Source organism: Macaca fascicularis, chromosome 11 (genome assembly GCF_037993035.2).
Source record: "Macaca fascicularis isolate 582-1 chromosome 11, T2T-MFA8v1.1".
In the NCBI taxonomy this organism is placed as follows: Eukaryota; Metazoa; Chordata; class Mammalia; order Primates; family Cercopithecidae; genus Macaca; species Macaca fascicularis.
Window position 1 is genome coordinate 12,848,801 of NC_088385.1, and position 21,759 is coordinate 12,870,559.

Sequence of the window (21,759 nt, forward strand, 5' to 3'; positions counted from 1 at the left end):
TATGTGTTATCCTTCTCTAGAGTGCGCCTTGTCATCATGCTTAAAGTTACATGGTGATATTCTTCCTCATAGAGTAGGTCCCAGACCGCATTCAACACAGAAATGTACTCTTGCTATTATACACTGAAAGCGCTTTCATAATACCAAGTGGGAGAGCAGTCCTAAAATCTGGGCTGGAATCGCAGAAGGAAGGCATTGGAAAGCAACAGATTCCCTAGTCCAAAGCTGGTTTTTGATGAGCCTAGAAACAGGACCAAGAGAAGTGAATTTGCCTAAGGCCCTGACAGTGTCTCACGGTAGCATCTGAACCTAGCAGTTTCTTGACCTATTTCTTTAAATGATTAGTCATACTTCCCCTGATTCCTGTGTAAACATATTCCTCATTCATTCTTTCATTTCAGTGAATTATTGCAGTGCTACCATGTAACAGTATTTGAGTCAAAATGTGGCAGTGTTTATCCCTCTCCAAGGTTTTTAGTTGCACAGTTTTTCAAAGTTGTGCTTACAGTTTCTTGTTGTTTACAAGGTGTCCTTTCAGAAGCCAATTGTGTGGTGTATTTACATTGATTGTTGGAGGTAGTTTGGTTAGAACCTACTTCGAGTGGCTGGCGTGGGCCTGGGGGACAGTGACAGCTGCCTGCTTCGTGGGCAGAGATGAAGTAATTGCTTCCTGGGAAGTACCATCCTCCTGGCCACACTCTCCAGCCCATTTCGTTTGTGCGGGTTTCCTCACATCTGCACGTTTCTGGCTTCATGCGAGTCTCATTTATTTTAGCATATGACTTCAGGCTGTGGGGAAGAATGGCCATTTTAGCACAGAGATACACAAAGGAACAACTGGCTAAATGTGAGTGAAGACATTCTTTTTTTTTTTTTTTTTTTTTTTTTGAGATAGAGGCTCGCTCTGCCGCCCAGGCTGGAGTGTAGTGGCCGGATCTCAGCTCACTGCAAGCTCCGCCTCCCGGGTTCACGCCATTCTCCTGCCTCAGCCTCCCGAGTAGTTGGGACTACAGGCGCCCGCCACCGCGCCCGGCTAGTTTTTTTTGTATTTTTTTAGTAGAGACGGGGTTTCACCGTGTTAGCCAGTTTGGTCTCGATCTCCTGACCTCGTGATCCGCCCGTCTCGGCCTCCCAAAGTGCTGGGATTACAGGCTTGAGCCACCGCGCCCGGCGGAGTGAAGACATTCTTAGGGGGGGTTTCATTTCTTTTATTCTGTAACAGGCAGTCTGGGAAGCATTCTGGACATGTGGCCTGCACTGTCACAGTTCCTCCTTGCAGGATCGCAGATGTTTGGAGATTGTAGTGATAACTGTTATCGTTGAGAATGTCATTCTCGCAGGCTCTAATAAGTCAGGATTTATTCAGTGTTAATTTGTTAAAGACAACTGTATTTCTAGCTAAATCCACGTGAGCTGTTTCTCCTGGCAGAGTTGCTGGGGGTATTCCCATGGCTTAGTCTTAGGGCAGCACACGCCTTTGAATACTGCTGAAGCTGTGGGGACCCAAAGCGTACCGGAGTGCTTTTGCCATATGAGGTGTTAGTCACTGACACACGTCTCAGTCAGACCTGATGGATTCTTGACCCCTTCCTTTTTCACTTTTTTACTTTTTATTTTTTGTTTTTTAAGAGCACAACCCCTCAGGTGGCCACCGTGAGTCTCTGGTGTTTTCAGTTGGTTGCAGCCTATTTGCCTTCTCTGGTTCAAACATATTCGGAGCCTGCTGATGCTTCCCTCGGTTGTTCTTCTGCTGTGTGACCTCCGCGCCGCAGGGTTCAAGACTGTCAGAGCTGGGAGCCACCTTCACAACTACCAGGGTTTCCAGAACCTCCTTTATCTAGCCCTGGGGATGGAAGAGATGTCATCAGAGGCGGAGGCGTACTAGGTTTATGTGCCATTGGTAACAAATGAGGAGGTTTTCTGTTATATAAGGGGAACTTCTTGTAACGTGCTTTAGTAGGGTAAAGAAGTTTTTGAGGTTTGCTTTCTCTGGAAAGACAATTTGTGATCCTGCCCTTGCTTTCAACAAAAATATAATTTGCATACCAGTGCGTGTTGTATTACTGAGACTGGCTGACAAATGGTTCTTAACTCGTCATTCACTCAGCCACTGTTTCTTGAATGGCATACGTGTGCCAGCTGTAGTAGGAACTTACTAGGCTCTAGGACTAACCCTTATGAAACGGGGGTCCCGGGGGAAGCAAATGCATATAACTATAAAAGTTTGTGAGGATATCAGTGGGGGTGCCTATAGGTGCAAAACTTAGTTCATTCCTTGTCCCATCTAGGAGGTTTTGTGTCTTAGCAGCGTGTTCCATAGCAACGCATCCCTCTGTCAAAATATTCATCATATTATTTTGAAATTCTCTGCTTAGGTATGTATTTTTCCCACTAAGTTTAGAACTGGTTAAGGACAGGCTATGGGGTATGTATTACATATATATACATACACACCTATATTTATATATATACGTTACCATTGTCAATATACAATATATATTTTTATATATATACACACATATATATTTCTCTCTATATATACACACACCACACACACGTAAATACACACACATATATATGAAACACACACACACACACTCACACACACTTCTACTGCCAAGCACAGAAAGACAAAACTAGGCAAGGATTCTTTTACTGTTCATGAAAGAATAGATGTGTTTAGTTGAGAGCGTCCTTAAGTTGCCAGGGGAAAGACAGGATGGATTCACAAAGGTAGATAGTGGCTTTTTTGTTTTTTTGTTTTTCTTTGTTTAACTCTTGAATTCGAAATAATCCAGAATTTTGGAAAAGTTGCAAAAATAGTACAGAGAATTCCCGTATGCTCTTCCCTCGGATTCCCCAAACACTTCACCCCATTTGTACTTTCTCTTTCTCTCTCTGTGGATATAATTTTTTTTTTTCTGTAATGTTTGAGAGTGGAAGGTAGAATGCAGGGTAGGGTGAAAGGCGGAAGGAGAGAGGTGGGTTGGGAGGCTTTTTTTTTAAACCTTCTGAGATGGAGTTTCGCTCTTGTCTCCCAGGCTGGAGTGCAATGGCACGATCTCGGCTTACTGTAACCTCTGCCTTCTGAGTTCAAGTGATTCTCCTGCTTCAGCCTCCCAAATAGGTAGGATTACAGGCGCCCACTACCATGCTCGGCTAATTTTTTGTATTTTTAGTAGAGGGTTTTCACCATGTTGGCCAGGCTGGTCTTGAACTCCTGACCTCTGATGATCACCTGCCTTGGCCTACCAAAGTGCTGGGATTACAGGCGTGAGGCACTGTGCCTGGCGATTGGGAGGCTTTTGCAGTTACCCAGAGCGCTATGATGAGGGCTGGACCTGGTTGGAAATGATGAGGAAGGTGAGAAGTGGTTAGGTCTGGCCTATGTTTTGAAAGGAGAGTTTAAATGGGTTGGATGACAAGAGAGAGAAAAAGAAGTTTTAAGGATGATGTCAAGGATTTTAGTCTGAGTAACTGGAAGACTAGAGATGCTGTTATTGGGATTGGGAAAACTGGGAGGAGTGGGTTATAGCAGGGGGAATCAAAAGTGCGTTTTGGGCATGCTAAATTTGAGGTCCAAAAAGAGATGTCAAGAAGTGTTGGCCGGGCGTGGTGGCTCACGCCTGTAATTCCAGCACTTTGGGAGGCCGAGGCGGGCAGATCACCTGAGGTCAAGAGTTCGAGACCAGCCTGATAATTATTAAAATCAATCATTGATGTTTAATAATTTATTTATTTATTTTTTATTTTATTTTTTTTTTTTTTGAGACGGAGTCTCGCTCTGCCGCCCAGGCTGGAGTGCAGTGGCCGGATCTCAGCTCACTGCAAGCTCCACCTCCCGGGTTCACACCATTCTCCTGCCTCAGCCTCCCGAGTAGTTGGGACTACAGGCGCCCGCCACCGCGCCCGGCTAGTTTTTTTTTGTATTTTTTAGTAGAGACGGGGTTTCACCGTGTTAGCCAGGATGGTCTCGATCTCCTGAGCTCGTGATCCGCCCGTCTCGGCCTCCCAAAGTGCTGGGATTACAGGCTTGAGCCACCGCGCCCGGCCTAATAATTTATAATATTATTGCTTGTAATACCGCTGGGGGTGTACACCTACCTGTGATGTCATTCCTAATATCCAGGGACAGAGAGCATGATATTAGTTTTAATATCGCAGTAGGTGTACACTCACCCTGTGACACTGATCCTGATATCCAGGGGGGTAGAGTATGACATGACTCCCAACATAGCAATGAACGGACAGCCACCCGGTCATATTGCTCCTAATATTCACAGAAGTGTATGATATTACTCCCAATATCGCAGGGAGGGTACAGCTCTTCTGTGATATTGTTCCTAGTATCCGGAGGGGGAGAGGAGGATAATAATTACAGTATCGCAGGCTGTGTTCTCTCGCCATGAGATATTGTTATTAGTATCCTGCAAGGGAGAGGATGATATGACTCCCCATAGAGCAGGAGGCGTACACCCAGTCTGGGATATTGCTCCTAATATCTCAAGGCCGAGAGGTTGCTATTACTCCCAGTATCGCAGACACTGTACACCCCCATGTGACACTCTTCCTGATATCCGGAAGGGGAGAAGATGGTATTAATCCCCATATCGCAGGAGGTGAACACCCACTCTGTGATAGCTTTCCGAATTTGCAGGGGGAGAGAGGATAATATTATTCCCAATATTGCAGAAGATGTACACGCCCCCCCCCGTGATATTGTCCTTAATATTCCAAGGCACAGAAGACGATGTTACTCCCAATATCGCAGAAAGTGTACACCCCCCAGTGACGTTGTTCCCATGATCCAGGAGGGAAGAGACTGATATTACTTTCAACCCCTGCATCCTGCAATGCTCTCACCCTGCAACACCGACACCCAGCTCAAGCTGACATGGGACCAGAGGCGCTGGCTGGGGGTGTTGATGGCTTCTCTTTTCTCCCTTGCCAGACTCAGTAGAGGAAGCTGAGACCGAGCAGCCGCAGGAACGAGGTGGGTTTTGCCCGTGGCTCAGGCTTCCTCTGGTTATGAGCTGGGCCTTGGGGTAATGCCGGGGGAGGTGACAGAGCTGAGTACGGTGGGCATTGGATCCGGCTGTCACCCTTCTGTGGTGTGGGCTGGGGGGACGTCGCCTGAAGTGGGCCTGAACCTCCCATCTACTCTGGCACTGGAGGCTGTGGGGTCCCACACTTCTTCTAGTGAAAATGCTGGCCCCCGCCTGGTCCCCGACAGAGGTGGGGCATCCTTTCCACTGCTGGGACCCACGTGTAGCTGTGGGTTCCTTTCTCATGACCTGGAGAAGCTGCAGCTCGCCCTGTGCTCTGCCTCAGAGGTGGGAGGCCACACTGCCCTCAGTGGGTGGCAGAATTCAGAGTCTTAGGTTGCAGGGGCCTCAACTGAGGTCCCTGAAGGGTCTGCTCCTTCCTGAGGGGCTGATTCAGGGAGGCCCTCCCGTCTCCCCTCTACGGCTTTGTCTCTTCCCCTCACACAGGGTCCGCATGTGGACAGCCTGGTGATGTGGACGCCCCAAGGGCCCTTGGAAGTTCCCTGGGAATGGGATCCATCCCAGTACATTTGGGATGCAGGCACAAGGTCCCAGAGGCGGCCCGCGAAGCCAGTGGGGAAGGGAAGGCTGTTGTAGGTTTGCCTCGGGGAGGGGGTGGTTCCACCCTCTGCCGAAGTCCCTGGAACAAAGGCACGTGGCTTTCCAGCTGCCCTCGAGGCCAGGGTAGTGGCTGGGAGGGGCTGTGTGCCTCTGCCGGGTGGGGGAGATTTCTTAGCTAATCTAGTGTAGTCAAGTCAGACATTTGTCTCTAAATCATATTTATTTTTTTAATTCCAAGGCTTTACAGATGAATAAGGAGACAGTTTGTATTGAAAATACTTTTTACATGTGAGCTTGAAACAGAGTCTGTTTAAATCTAGGTTTTTTCTTTCCCAGTAATGCCTCCTTTCATCCCAGGTTTTCCAACAGGAAATGCGCTTGTTTGCTCACCTCTGGGAGGGGGCTTTGGCTAAGAAGCCAGCAGATGCCAGCGGGCTGCTTGAGCAGCCTGGCCTTTGTTAACCCTTTAGGAACTGTGGGGTTCAGGTTTTCAGACCATCCAAGGTGAAGGTGGCCACAGGGGCCTGGAAGCTTTCCCATCCTTCCTGCAGGGATGGTCCGTTTCCCTGCACGGAGCTGGGTACATGGGTACAACATCCCTGTCCTGTGCTGTCGGTGGCTTTACCAATTTTGCATAGCAACTTTTGAGCTGATCAATAGCTGATTGGCTGTTGGGGATTTCATGGATTCCTTTACCCCATCGGGGGGCCGGATATGCTGACAAAAGTTACATTTGTAGTTGTAGTGCTGCATATACATGGGTCCAGTTAGGCTTGCTTTCTAAAGGGAAAGGCATCTCTGAGGGATCACTGAGCTGACATAGTGCCCTAAAACCGTGCTGTCAGGTGGGCGACAAAGCAGGACGGGAGGGTGATTTTGTAGGATAGTCGGGCCTCGGGCCTGCGTGTTCTGTCCCCATAGTGCCGGAGTTCCTACGTGCTCCAGGCCCCGGGTTTGTATTGCGCATAATTCTCAAGGGCTCATGGCAAGCTGCACCAGGGACACAGGGGGCAGGGATGCGGGGACCCTGTCCCCAGTGGACCAAGGACTCACTGCTGGACTCTAATCTGTCTAGGTGTTTCTGTGACTTGCAGAAATACCTCCACCTTGCCTGGGCCCGGAGCCACAGGAGACCCTGCGGAAGATGAAGAATGTTCTGGAACAATGTAAGACCTGCCCAGGCTGCCCCCAGGAGCCAGCATCCAGCAACGTGAGCTTGCAGGACCCCGAGGAGCCCTCCTTCTGCTTGGAAGCTGAGGACGACTGGGAGGACCCAGAGGCCCTGAGCTCACTGCTGCTATTCCTGAACGCCCCCGGGTACAAGGCCAGCTGACGTGGCGCTGCCATGGCTGAGCAGCGTGTTCTGCAGCTTTAGCGACGAGGAGCTGACTGGGTGTCTGGCACAGGCCCGAGGGGCGGCCAAGAAAGCTGGCCTCGTCATGGCCCTGGCCAGGCTCTGCTTCCTCCTGGGGCGGCTGTGCAGCAGGAGGCTCAAGCTGTCCCAGGCCTGGGTGTACTTTGAGGAAGCACCGGGGGCCCTGGAGGGCAGCTTTGGGGACCTGTTCCTGGTGGTGGCTGTGTACGCCAACCTGGCCAGTATTTACTGGAAGCAGAAGAACCGAGAGAAGTGTACACAGGTGGTTCCCAAAGCTGTGGCCCTGCTCCTGGGGACACCTGGCCACATCTGCAGCACTGAGGTGGAGGGAGAACTCCTGCAGCTGGTGCTGCGGCAGGCGGTGGGTGGCCAGAGCCTGCAGGCCGAGGCCCGGGCCTGCTTCCTGCTGGCCAGGCACCACGTGCACCTCAAGCAGCCCGAGGAGGCCCTGCCCTTCCTAGAGCAGCTGCTGCTTTTGCACAGGGACTCGGGAGCCCCAGAGGCTTCGTGGCTCTCAGACTGTCACCTACTCCTAGCTGACATCTACAGCTGCAAGTGCCTGCCCCACCTGGTGCTGAGCTGTGTCAAGGTGGCCTCATTGAGGACACAGGACTTGCTGAGGAGTGTGAACCTGCTGCTCCAGAACGTCCTCCAGCCCCACAGCCTGCCCACCCAGACTTCCCACTACCTCAGGCGAGCGCTGGCCTCCCTAACCCCGGGCACAGGCCAGGCGCTGCGCGGCCTTCTCCACGCCAGCCTGGTCCAGCTGTACAGCCACCATGGCTACCACGGCCCGGCCATCACCTTCCTGATGCCGGCGGTGGAAGCTAGTGCTGTTGCCGGATTCCGTGCCATCGTGGACTGCCTGCACGTGCTTCATGGGCAGAGCCCAGTGGCCTGGACATCCTGCAGTCTGTCCAGTGGTGGCCAGCGAGGACCAGGAGGGCGTGATTGCCAACATGGTGGCCGTGGCTCTGAAGAGGATGGGCCGGATGAGGCAGGCAGCCGACGGCTACTACCGTGCCCTACGGGTGGCTCGGGACCTGGGCCAGCGGAGGAACCAGGCAGTGGTGCTGGCCAACTTCGGGGCCCGGTGCCTGCATGCGGGTGCCAGCAGGCTGGCCCAGCACGACCTCCTGGAGGCCATGAGGCTGTTCTCGAGACTGCCCTGTGGAGATTGTGGCCGGGACTTCACCTATGTGCTCCTGCAGCTGGGCCACCTCTGCACCCACCAGGGCCCGGCTCAGCAGGGCAAGGGCTACTATGAGTGGGCCCGTCTGGTTGCCGTGGAGATGGGCCACGTGGAGAGTGAGTGCCCCAGTTCCTCCTGTGCACCTTCCGTGGCCACCTGGGTCAGAGCACACCTGGGGTTTGTGATTCAGAAACAAGTGATGGTTTTTCCACCATCGAAAGTGCTGCGTCATGGCCAACAGCAGATGTTGGCAAGCGCCCTGGAGACAGGCCGTTCCCATGCAGGGGCAGGCCCTCTGCCCTACTGGGGCAGCCAGCTCTTCCCTGTTTGCCCAGGGACCATCCTGCCTTGAGCACTGAAAGTCCTGCATGCTGGGAATCCCTAGACATAACCCTGGGGTGGAGGCAGGCTCTGCTGAGCTGGGACTTGGGGCCCCTCCATGAGCCAGGCCTGGAATGCCGGTTCTTGTGCCCATGTTATCTGCTTGGTATAGCGGCAGCCTGTGCACCTGTCATCCCACTTCACAGAGGACACGGGGCAGGTGATTGCCCAAAGCCGCAGAGCGGTTCATGCAAAAGCAGTTTGTTGTGCAGAGTGGGCCAGGCCCCACCCACAAATGGGGCTTGTGGGGTCCTCGGGTGGCAGGGGCTGAACATGGGAATGTGAGCTTCAGGCCAGAGAAGCCACAAAAGGGTGAGTGGCATGATGGCGGGGCAGCACTTGGCCCCGGGTTAGGGAAGCCTCTTTAGTGTGGGACCAGAGGGTTGAGAGGATTTAGTCAAGTAATAGATGGTGGTGGTAGGGGAGAGGGGCTGGTGGTGTAGCCTGTGTGAAGGCCCAGGGGTGAGCTAGTGAGGATGAGTGGCGGTGGGTGAATGGTGGTGGGTGAGCGGGAGTGTGAGCAGGGTTGAGTGAGCCGGGCTTACATAGGGAGGTGCAGAGTTGGGAGTGGGTGGGTTGGGTGCTGTATGGTGAGCAGCTCTTCTGCAGATCTAAGCAGGGCCTGGGGCCTCAGGCTGTGGCTTGGCCTTTTCCCCAAGAGCACTGGGGAGCCATGGAGTGCTATAGAACAGTCACTGCAGACTGAGCAGTGAACGGACAGTAGGTGGGCAGGGCTGTCTGAAAGCTAGGCCGCAGGAATAGGATATAGGATAGATGAGGAAGTTGAGTCTAGGGAAATGACCAAGACAAGGGATGCTGTTGCGGATCCCCTCTGCCCTGCAGCGCTTTGTCCATCCTCCCAGGATGGACGTCATGGCATAGTGAGACCACTCAGAGGTGCCTCCTGTGGCCTGGCCCAGAGCCCCAGGGGCTGTGGCCAAATCTGCCCATTTCCCAGCACAGGCCTGTCACCCACTCCTGGCCCTAGGAGGGATGAGATTTTGGAGAGGACCGTGTGAAGGGGCCCCGGTCCCGCACATCTGCCCAAGGAGGGGTGGGGGGTTCAGACCCAGGCTTCTTCCCCAGGGGCATTCTCTGACTAGAAGGAGACCCTCCAGGAACCCAGCGCCCAAGCCCCCACTGCGGGGAGGGGCACAAAGAGGGCGGGGGGGCAGGGCAGGGAGGGGGAGCACAGGGAAGCTGGCCCAGGGCCACAGCAGCCCCTGTCCTTGGGATCATCTGGTTTCTTGGCATCAGATTCTTTGAGCTGCTGGGCCTGGGGTCGTCCCAGGGCTGCGGATGGCCCGAGTCCCAGCTTGAGCCTCTCGTTGGGTGACACGTCTTCCCATCCCTGCCTGCACACCTCCCCAAAGGTCATCTCAACCCCAGCAGAGGCAGTACATGCAGTCTGGGCTATTCTTCCTACTAGGGTGGCTTTCATCATCTGACCTCTGCCTGCCCCGAGTCTTCACTCCTGGCCTTCATCTGTCCCCTTAAATATGACCACAGCAGCCAGAGCCCGTTGTGTCACCCGCTTCCCTGGGACAGGGTTTCAAGGTCTCACGTCCCATATGTGGCCCACTTGGCTTCCCCCGAGCATCCTGACCTGGTGGGGTAACCATGGCCCTGGCCACCCCACTCACAGGGCCCGGTGACATTGCTGCAGTCACACCCTCTCGACTGTCGGACTTACTGAGAGAGCAGGGAAGGAGCCAGATTCCATGGGGACCTGGGAGACTGGCTCCAGTCTTGGCCTCAGGTTCACAGAAGGAAAATGGGCCAGTGTGCTAGAGCCATGCTTCTCAAAGTATGGTGCCTGGACCAGCAGAGCAGCATCCATGTCACCTAGGAGCTTGTGGCAAGTGGGAGTTCTAGGGCCTGGCCCAGGCCTGTGGAGCCAGAAGGTCTGGGGGCAGGGCCAGCAAGCTATACAGACAGGCCTCGGGGTGACTGCGATGCCTGCACATCTTGAGAACCATCGGCCTAGATAGCCTCTGAATACTAACGTCTCCTGGTGCGTCTGGAGAAGACACAGGCCATGTCTGGGAGGCAGGGGAGATGGACTAGCACACTCCTCCTGCCACAGGGCAGCATGATGCTCGATTCCCTCAGAAGGATGTCCTTCATCTTTTCCATGCCGTGTGTGTTCACCCTGGCCCTCCCAGCAGCCTGGGAAGGGCAGAACACTGCACACACAAGGGGGCCGTTCCCAGTCCCCACATTCCAGATTCATCTGTCACCAGACCCACGGGAGGAGGCAGACTGGTTCCAGGAGGATGAGAGCCCTTGTTCTGACACCTGTGTCTGATTCCAGGGCCTACAAATCCGCTCTGGACTACACCAAATGAAGTCTGGGGATTTTCATTGACCTCCAGAAGAAAGAGTTGGCGGCACATGCCTGGCTGCAAGCAGGGAAGATCTAATACATCCAGCAGCAGAACGAGTTGGTGGACCTGTACATCCAGGTGAGTGGCAAGGGCTGCAGGAGGGCCCCTGTGCTGTTCACTGTCTGTCTGTCCATCCATTCATCCATCCATCCATCTGTCCATTCATCCATCCTTTTATCATCCATCCATTCACGTGTCCATCCACCCATCCATTCATCCGTCCATCATGTTTACCTGTTCATCCATCCATCCTTCCATCATCTACCCATCCACCTGTGGGTCCATCCATCATCCATCCAACTGTTCATCCTTCTGTTCACCTGTTCGTCCATCCATTCACCTGTTCATCCATTTTTCCATTATCCATCCGCCCACCAACCTACCTATTAATACATCCCTCCATTCATCTGTCCATTTGTTTATCCATACATTGGTCTATCCACCCATCTATCCATCCATATGCACATACATCATCTACCCTCCACCCATCCATACATTGTCTACCTACCCATACATACACACAACATTCTAACCACCCACCCATTCATCTGTCCATCCATCCATCCATGTCTATACATCTATTGATCCATTCATCCATCCATCCACTCATTCCTAAGCCACTGCTGAGCATCTGTTGTATGCCTTTTCCCTCTGTCCAACTGGTTCCCTCATATCCTCCCCCAGTGGCCAGCATCTTCTCCCTGAGGGCAGAGGCGGGGCCCCTCACAGTGCCCAGCACCTGCTGGTGTACAGCACATGCTCAAATAATGTGGCCACTCAGTTAACACACAGAAGAACCTGCTCCAGGCGACACGTGGCACATCTCCTTACAAAATGCATCTATCGTAGCGGCTGTTTTCAGAGGGTTTCCCAAACAGTGTGATCTGGAACAACTTGTGAAGCCCATGAACCTGGTGAAGCTTTCATCAATGAGCACCTGCTGTATACCTCCTTGAGCTAAGGAGAGGGATCAAGAGCTCATGGCCAAGAGGGGACCAGGCCCACCCACAAACACTGTTGGTGTGCAGTCCGGAGCTGTGGCAGGGATGTGGCAATGCAGAAAGGAGCCAGGGGATGGGCTCCCAGCAAGCTGGGGGCCACGGAGACTGGTTTGAATGCAGGGAGAGTGGGCTAGGGCTAGCCCTGGTGGTAGGATTCACAGGTGTCGGGCTCCCGGGCTGCAGCTGCTCAGTCACCTCCTGGCACTGAGGTTCATCAGTTCATTGTCCTCATGCCAGTGGTGGGGGCAGCCCTAATGCCCAGGGTCTGAAAAATGCTCAGGTGTACCTGCAGTGTGTGACAGGAAGGAGGCTGGCGAAGGTGGGCGTGGCCACCTCGCCAGGTGTGGGTCTTGAGGGAACTTCTGCCTCCTTTCAGGGGCACAGAATGTGGCCCTGTACACAGGCGACCCCAACCTGGGGCTGGATCTGTTTGAGGCAGCTGGAGACATCTTTTTCAATGGGCCTGGGAGCGGGACAAAGCCGCGTCCTTCTACCGGGTGAGCTGGCCTGTGGGCTGATGTGGGTGAGCCTCAGGGGGCACCTGGAGGGCTGAGGCACAGGTGTGGCAGGGCAGAGGCCTCCCACCTGGAGGCAGGGCCACCTATGCACATGCTTGGTTTCCTAGTGGTCTCACCGGGAATGATACTGTGCCCAGGACAAATGCTTGGGGCCTGGACATGGCAATGGCCTTACCCTTGCACCTGATGCTCTCAAGCAACCATGAGCAGGAAGTCCTGTCCCCATCTTACAGATGAGGAAACTGAGGCTCAGAGAGGCACAGGGACATGTCAAAGGACACAGCATGTCAGTGGGAGGTCCAGGACTGCATGCATCCCAAAGCGGGGACGGCTTCTCCTTTCCTCTGAGCTCACGGTGTGGCTCAGTCCTGGGCACAGATAAACATGTTTTTAGAGAGGAGTGCTGGCTCCCCTCAGTCAGACCCCCGGTGCCCAAGTGGAAGAGGCTGGGTCTGAGGCTGCCGGGTGTAGCTGGATGGACCTCGGGTGACTCTTCAGCCCCCAACTTGGGTGTTTGAATTGTGCTTTATCTGAGAGCACAGAGCTGCGTCGAGATCCAGGGGTAGCTGGGGCGTGGGAAGCTCCAAGCACATGTTCGGGCTCTGAGGGGGGCGCTGGGGAAGGTGGGTGCTGCAGGAAGCCTGACCCCACCTGCCTGTGTGGTAGGACCGGGCCCTGCCCCGGCAGTGACTACGGGCAACTGCAAGGCGGAGCTGTGGCTGTGCAACAAGCTGGTGGCACTGCTGGCCACGCTGGAGGAACCCCAGGAGGGCTTGGAGTTTGCCCACATGGCCCTAGCACTCAGCATCACTCTGGGTAAGTCCCCTGGGCCCCCACCCTGCCAGGACCCACACTTTGCCAGAGCCCAGCCTCCAGGTCTTCAGGGCAGGAGCTGAAACACCTGCCAGATTTTCCTGGTCTTCTGCCCAGGCAGGCACATCTGGCCAGCTGGCTTCCCCGTCTGGCCGTGGGGCACATCCCGAGGTCTCTCACGCGGTGCAGAGCCCCCTGCCTGGCTGAGCTCTGCTTCCTCTGCCTCTTCCCGCTGCTGACCACAAGGGCTGCCCAGTGTGGCCTCTGCCTTCCAGACATGCCAGGCATCTCGTTGGCCCCTGTGCCTGGCTGAATGGCATATTCCCTTTCTCTTGTGCCCTTCCCACCCTCATCAAGCACACAGCTCTCTGGCTGATGAAGTCCCAGTTCCCCTTCCAGCAGCCTGCCCTTTAAGGTCGGGCATCCCCTGGTGCTGTGCCAGGGTTGTCTGTCTGCCTCCAGAGACAGGGAGCCCTGGACAGGCCGCATGCCCCAGCGCCTTGTGCTCTGGGCCCAGTACACAGTAGGTGTGCAGCTGTGTGGGAATGCATTGAATGCAGGCTCCACGGCACTCGCCCTGAAAAGGGAAAGATATCGGAGACAGCCGAGGTGGGTTTGCACATCTGTGGGGGGACCTGGAGCTCAGGCACGCAGTGACACCCCAGGGTAGGGGGCTCTGATCGTGACACACCCAAGAGTCGGATGTCACGTCTGTGGGTTGCCTGGAGCCCTGGTGCCCGGGAGCACCTGGACTGCATGGCTTTTGGGCTCCCCTGGTTAAAACCAGTGAGCAAAGGCAGGTGGCTATGTGTAGGCAGAGCTGGGCCATCCAAGTCCGACTTTGCCAAAGCCTCACAGTAGACGGGGGCAGGCCTTATTAGTTCTGCTTTGCAGATGGGAAAGTGAGTCTGGGAACCCGGAAGGGACTGGCCAGAGCTGCCCAGGTGACTGCAGGTGCCTGGAGGCAAGCCAGGGGCTGCCCGGGGTCTGCATACCTGCTCCTAAGGGGCCTGTGCCCTGCCTGCCCCAGGAAGCCACGTCCTCACACCTGCCCCTTTGGCCTGCACCCCAGGGGACCAGCTGAATGAGTGCGTGGCCTACCACCGGCTGGGCGACGGCGAGCTGGCGGAGCACTTCTACCTCAAGGCCCTGTCGCTCTGCAACTCGCCGCTGGAGTTCAACGAGGAGACCCTCTACTACCTGAAGGTGTACCTGGTGCTCGGCGACATCATCTACGACCTGAAGGTGGGTGTGGAGGGGCAGGGCTCGGGGTGTTCCGGGCCCCCTTGGAGTGGGATCTCCACCCAGACCCCAGAGGCCTGGGTTCCAGCCTTCCTTAGGAATCGCCCAGTGGCCTCCCTGGAGCTCTGCACCTGGCTGGAGGAGCCGGCAAGGTTAGCAGATATAACCCAGCTCCCAAGCTGGCCAGGCCCAAGAACTCAGTCTCAGCCAAGGAGGCTGACACATGAGCGGGCAATGGTGGCCTCTGGGTAAAGGGGGATCGTAGTCGGGAGGCCCTCCTGGAGGAGGTGACACCAAAGCTGAATCTTGACAGTCAAGTGTCAAGTTGCATTTGACAAAAACAGGGTCGGGAGGAGGACATTTAGGAGGATGGCATCATCCTCACGTTGAATCCACGTTGCAAGATCCAACCCAAATCCCAGCGCCTCCTCTAGGAAGCCTGCCCAGGGTGCCAGCCTGCACCGAGCAACTCCTTCCTGCAGTCCCGAGACACCTTGAATCTTCACATCACCCAGGAAGGGTGGGGTGGGGCCAGTGTCTTACCGTGTGCTTCACAGACAGGGAAACCCCAGCGCAGGGCAGGTGCAATGGGGTGGGGCCCAAGCCAGCCAGATGGAGGCCTTGCTGGGTCGGGTCTGTCTCGAGGGAAGGTGCTGGGACCTGTACTCCCTCTGCCCCCAGCCTTGGAGGAGTGGAGAGCTGGGACTGGCAAACTCAGACCTGGGATGTCTGCACCCCTCTGGCCAGCAGGTGCCCAACCCTCCTCAGCATCGCACTGGCACCGCGTCAGTGCTCCTTATGGGCTGAGGGGCCAGGGCGCTCCAGTCCAGGGACTGAGATCTTGGGGACCTTAGAACAACATGAGGAGCTGGGGCAGCCTTAAGACCCCACCCCGAATCCCCCACCACAGGCCGCGGGCTGCCCGGGAGGCCCCCGCCCAGTGCTGGCGACACCTGGTGCTCAGAAGCTGTCACGGTGGCCTCCCAAGTCCCAGCCAGACAGGGAGGTGCCAGGTGTCAGACCCAGAGGGACACTGCTCACTGCTCAGGGGCTCACCTGGGATCTAGGGGACGGGCCTCCCGGAAGGGGCCTTTCTCTCTCTTCGTCAAGCCTGCCGCCCACTCCGCCTGCCCAGGAGGAAGGAAAGGGCCAAGTAGTAGATGAGAGGCCAACGTCCACGGTTGGGGTCGAGGGGCAGAGGCCTCCTTCAACCTCCTTCCCATGCACAGCTCTCTGGGCCTCATCGTGATTATGCTGTCAGCGCAGGCCAGCTTCCCACAGGAAGGCTGTCTTTCCAAGGCCACGCCCTCCTCCTTGTATAGGAGGCTCTGGACCCAGGGCCCAGAGGAGTGGGAGAGAAAGCCGGGCTGGATGGGGCCTGGAAGGCTGGCGGAGAGGCAGGGGTAAATGGGCATCCTTGCCGATTGCCTCTAAACTGGGGTCCCCTTTAGTCTACACATGAGAGTGAGCCCTGGAATAGGGTGGATTAGGTGTGTCCTGGCTCAGCCTGCCACTCACTAGCTGCTGCACACACTACAGGCACATTGACATGTACAGGCACACGCACACTCAGGCGCACACACACACGCACACACACACACCGCCTGCCTGCACTGAGCAACTCCTTCCTGGAGGACACACACAGGCGCGCACACACACGCATACGCAGAGACATATGCTTTGGCTGGCTCCTTCCTGTTTACTTGGGATGCCCCCACTCCTTCAGGAAGCCCTTGCCTCCCACCCCTGGCTGAGTCTGGGGCCTCCTGGGCCCCCCACAGGCTTCTGGGCTTCCCTCTACCACAGCCCGGGCCACCCTGTATGGTCAGTGTTCACTCCCAGGTCCCTCAGCCTGGGAGCAAGGATGTTGGGCTCAGCCATACACCCAGCACAGAGTCCAGTGTTCGGCTGGGCGGTGACTCAGGGCCTTCTCACGCCCCTGCTCCGTGTGTGGGGCGGGGCAGTCAGGGAATGGACTGCTGCATGTTGGACTTTGTCCTTGGCCCTGGGAGCCATCTTGAGATGGTAAAGGGGGACAGGCCAGGCTCGAGTCTTAGGTCCCTTGGGTGACCCCCATGTGGAGGCGGCACCTGGGGAGAAGCCGGGTGGGGGATGGGACGGTCAAGGAGGAGGTATGGGAGGCCAACCCAGGGATGGTGAGTTTGAGCCAAAGATGCATTGAAAACAGGAGTGGATGTCTGGGGAGTCACACTCCGTCAATATTTCAGGGAACATTGCCAGAGAGGACACCTGGCAGATGGTTGTGTACCTGGCCTGGCCCTTGGAGGGCCTGGAAATGGTCAGCAAGGACAGGGGCCAGAGGGGAGCCTGGGTCACTCAACGCTGTGCCCCTGCTGGGGCTTGGAGCCATGGGTCCTGCATGGAACTCTCAGAGCAGGCAGGATCGGCCCTGACCTCAGCCCATGGGGAAAGCAGCCACTGCCTGCAGAGAGGGTGGGACTGGGGCAGGAGGCTTCATGTGAGTGGGGGGGTAGGGACACTCAGGAAGTATTCCAGGGGTGTCAGGGTCATCCCCACCTCCTGCAGCTGAGACCACAGCAGTGTTACAGGCTTCAGGGCTCATGGGGTGAGCCAGGATTGGCTGGACATATGGAAGGACCCGGAGATAGGAACGCCCTCTGGGAAGACAGAGTCCCCCTTTTGCTGACCATGGCCTGTCCCCTTCAGGACCCGTTTGATGCAGCCAGGTACTACCAAGCTGGCACTGGCAGCCACTGTGGACCTGGGCAACAAGGAGGCACAGCTGAAGATCTACACGCGGCTGGCCACCATCTACCACAACTTTCTCCTGGACCGCGAGAAGTCGCTCTTCTTCTACCAGAAGGCCAGGACCTTCGCCACAGAGCTCAACGTCCGCAGGGTCAACCTGCCTCCTCTGCCACTCTGCGGGTGGGCCCCCTTAGGTTGGCCCCCAGCCACCCTCGCTGAGGACAGCATCCGAGGGAGTGGGTTTTGTGCAAGGAGGGTGGTCTCCTGCCTCCCGTGGCTCATTTTCTGGGAAATGGAGGCATGAAAGCAGGGGTCAAATAGCAATATATATATATATTTTTTGCAATAACCTACCGAAGTCCCCGGGGCATCCTTCCCTGTGTGCTTCCTGGGGTGTGTCTAGGGGCCAGCTCCTTCCCTGGTGGCAGCCCTCTGATCTTGGGGATGGGAAGGACCCTGAGTCCAACACACCTGGGCCAGGTCACCATGAGCCTCGGTTTCCTTGGTGGCCAGAAGGGAGATGGTGAACTCCCAGGGCAGCTCCCTGCTCAGAGCTTTTGCTGTAGGTCTCATGCCACCCTTGCCTTTAACCTTCAGGCCACTGTGCCCGGATGTGGGGGCTGCTAGTGCCCCTGTTCACCATTGAAGAAACAGAGGCACAGAGAGGTTAAGTGTCTGGCCCACCGTCACAAAGCAGGTAGGGGCGGAGACAGAGCCCAGTACACTGACCAACACACCACCCTGCCAACCTGCTGCCAGGAAGGTGTCCCCCATTAGGACCCAAGGTCAGCTCCTGATCCTCTCTTGTGGTGTCAGGAGAGCCACAGGCCAGTGAGGGTGGCCCCGGGGATCCCTCACTCAGTGTCCTCTGCTCCCAGACTTGGCTGGGCCGAGCCTGGCCAGTCCCACCTTTGGCCACTGATCAGCCCTGCGGGAAGTGAGATGCAGGGATCTACACAGACTGCCTATGTAGACACCGCTGCCCAGTGTTGAAAGCCTTATCTGGGCTGCCCCCCAAGCCGTCCCCACATACCCCTCCTCTTCCGGCCCCCGGCCCTCATCCCAGTCCCAGGAATCCAGGTTTTCCTTCTTGGAATCTCTTGGCCCCAGGGAACACGGCTCACATGGTCTCTTTGCCAGTTTACAGCAAGGAAACCGAGGTTCAGAGACTGTGAGTGTCCCACGTGATTCTCACACACACTGTACTCTCCCGGGCCCCTCTTTTAAACACTTTAAATTAGGTGACATTCACATCGCATGTGATTAACTATTTCAACACAAATCATGTGGTGGCAATTGTGCATTCACAGTCCTGTGCAACCACTCACGCCATCTAGTTTCAAAATGTTTTCATCTCCCCAGAAGAAACCTCCCATCCTCACTAAGCAGTTACCCCTTCTTGGTATCCCCCAAGCCCCTCGTTTAATGAAAGGGGAAACTGAGGCCCGGAGAGAGACTTGCCAGTGGGCGGAGCTCTGAGAAGGAATCAGGCACCCATCTGCTGCTTCAGTCCTGGTTTGGTTTTCCACCCAGCAGAGGTGACAGAGCCTGGAGGTTCTGGGAGAGCCAGAGCCCTGCCCGGAGCCTCCCCACCAGGGGGCAGCAGAGAGCTTTCCAGAACCTGCCGCGGGGCTGGCGGGAAGCAGTGGGTCAGATCTGCTGACAAGCCTCATTCCTGTTGACCCCAGATCGCTGTCTCTGTGGGTTGATCTTGGGAATTGGAGGCCGCATGATTGGAAACATGAAGACGGCTCGGCCTGGCTGGAGCAGCGGGAAGTGCCGTCACGTTTACTGAGGACACAGACCTCCTGCCCGCTGGGCCGAGACTGCAGCCATTCTTCTCAGGGTGGCGTCCGCAGGTCCGGGTTGCTCTCGGCCCCCGACCCGCCTCAGAGTCTGGGGGACTTTGGAACTGTGCGCCTCCCCATCTCCACCCACCGTGGCTAGTGCCATGAGGGGCCTGGATCCTGGGATCCTGTTCCTCTTGGGCAGCAGAGACTGGGGGACCAGAGGAGATGATGGGTCTTCAAGCCCCACATTCAAACCCCAGCCCACCACTCAGTCTGGGGGTGCGGGGTGAGGGAGTTGATTTCTCTGAGCCCCAGTTTGGTCACCACTAAAATGAGGTCGACCTACTGGGGCAGACTGCCAGCTCCAGGGCTAGTAGAGGCCTATTTCCTACTGACAATACTTCTTACTCCTAGGAACAGCTCCAACAACCACACACTAGAGAACATTCAACCCACGCCAACTTGTCAGAGGCACGTGAACCAGAGCAACTCCATCTTGAATGGGGGCTGGATAAAGGGAGGCTGAGACCTGCTGGGCCGCATTTCCAGGAGGCTAGGCATTCTTAGTCACAGGATGAGATAGGAGGTCGGCACAAGATACAGGTTATAAAGACCTTGCTGATAAAGCAGGTTGCAGTACAGAAGCCAGCCAAAGCCCACCAAACCCAAGATGACCACGAGAGTGACCTCTGATTGTCCTCATGGCTCATTATGTGTTAATTATAATGCATTAGCTGCTAAAAGACACTCCCACCAGCGCCATCAGTTTACAGATGCCATGGCAACATCTGGAGGTTACCCGACATGGTCTAAAAAGGAAAGGACAGAAACTCTCAGTTCTGGGAATTACTGGAACCCCTTTCCTGGAACACTCATGAACAGTCCAACCCTTGTTTAGCATATGATCAAGAAATAACCATGAAAATGGGCAACCAGCAGCCTTTGGGGCCACTGTGCCTATGGAGCAGCCATTCTTTTTTTTTTTTTTTGGAGGTTGCCCAGACTGGAATGCAGTGGCGTGATCTTGGCTTACTACCACCTCCGCCTCCTGGGTTCAAGCGATTCTCCTGCCTCAGCCTTCCTAGTAGCTGGGACTACAAGCACCTGCCACCACACCCAGCTAATCTTTTGTATTTTAGTGGAGACAGGGTTTTGCCATGTTGGACCAGGCTGGTCTCGAAGTTCTCACCTCAGATGATCCACCTGCCTCAGCATCCCAAAGTTATGGGATTACAGGAGTAAGCCACTGCACCCGACCAGAGTAGCCATGCTTTTAATTCTTTTCTTTCCTAATAAACTTGCTTTCACTTTATGAACTTGCCCCGAATTCTTTCTTCTGTGAGTTCCAAGAACCCTCTTCTTGGGGTCTGGATCGGGACCCCTTTCCAGTAACTTACTTAACCTCTCAGACCCTTCATCTCTTCATCTGTAACCAAAGACAAAGCCTCCCCCGAGGTTCCAACAGTGAGGAGAGAACGCCTGGGAAACGAGGGGCACGGAGTTGGTGTGCAGAACCAATGTCACAGACTGGCTGTCAAGCCACTGTCATATTGGAAGTAATATCATGCTCTCGCCCACAAGTTACGAGGAACAGTATCACAGGGGGGTGTGTACCTTCTCTGGTAGTGGGAGTAGCATCATCTCCTCTTCCTTTAGATGACAGGAACAATATCACAGGGTGAGTGTACACACCGTGTTTTTGGAAGCAATGTCATTCTCTCTTCTAGGTTTTACGATGCATAACACAGGCGGGGCGTACACCCCTTGTTATATTGGATGGAATCTCAACCTCTTTCAACCTGTATCTTTAGAACAATATCCCATGGGGGTTGTACATCTCTTCAATATTGGTAGTAACGCCATCTTCTCCTTTCCTGGATATAAGAAACAGTATCACAGGAGGGGTGTACACCCCTTGTAATATTGGTAGTAATATCACCTCCCCCCTGTGGATATTAAGGACAAAATCCCAGGGTGGCTGTAAGGTTCCTACTTTATTGGGAGTAATATCGTCCACTCACCCCCCCTGGATAAGAGGAACCATATCACAGAAGAATTGTCCACCCCCTTCGATATTGTCAGCCGTGTCATCTTCTTCCCGCCTGGATATTAGGAACGATGCCCCAGGGTTGGGGGCGGTGTACACCCACTGCCATATCGAAAGTAAAATCAGCCTCTTTCCCGCTGGATATTAGGAACTCTATCACAGGTGTGTGTGCACCTTCTGGGATATTGGGAGTACTATCAGCCTCCACTCCGCTGCATATTAGGAACAATATTCGGGGGGCAGTGTGGTTACACCCCCTGCGATACTGAGAGCAATATTCTTTCTCCTGTACAGTAGGAACTACATCACAGGGGTCTGTACACCTTCTGCGATATTGGGATTAATGTCATCCTCTCCCCCACTGAATGTCAAAAACAACATCCCAGAAGGGTGTACACCCCCTGCGATATGGCCAGTAATATCGTCTCTACCTTTGGATACTAGGAACATCATCACAGAGGGTGTGTACACTACCCTGCAATATTGGGCATAATGTTATCCTGTCTTCCCCTGGATATTAAGAACGATATCCCTGGTGGTGGGGGGTGGATTACATTAAGAACAATATCACTGGGTGGGGGTACACCCCCTGCGATATTGGGTGTAGTATAATCCTCTCTTCCCTAGGATATTAACAATATCACAGGAGGGGTGTAGAGCCATGGCCCCTGCGATAT

The 21,759-nt window shown here is 55.0% G+C and overlaps 1 pseudogene; it reads left to right on the forward strand.

Annotated features, from left to right (window-relative positions):
* The first annotated feature begins 1,758 nt into the window (after nucleotides 1-1,758).
* On the forward strand, nucleotides 1,759-20,347 carry LOC135966389 (SH3 domain and tetratricopeptide repeat-containing protein 1-like; annotated as a pseudogene).
* The last annotated feature ends 1,412 nt before the right edge of the window (nucleotides 20,348-21,759 follow it).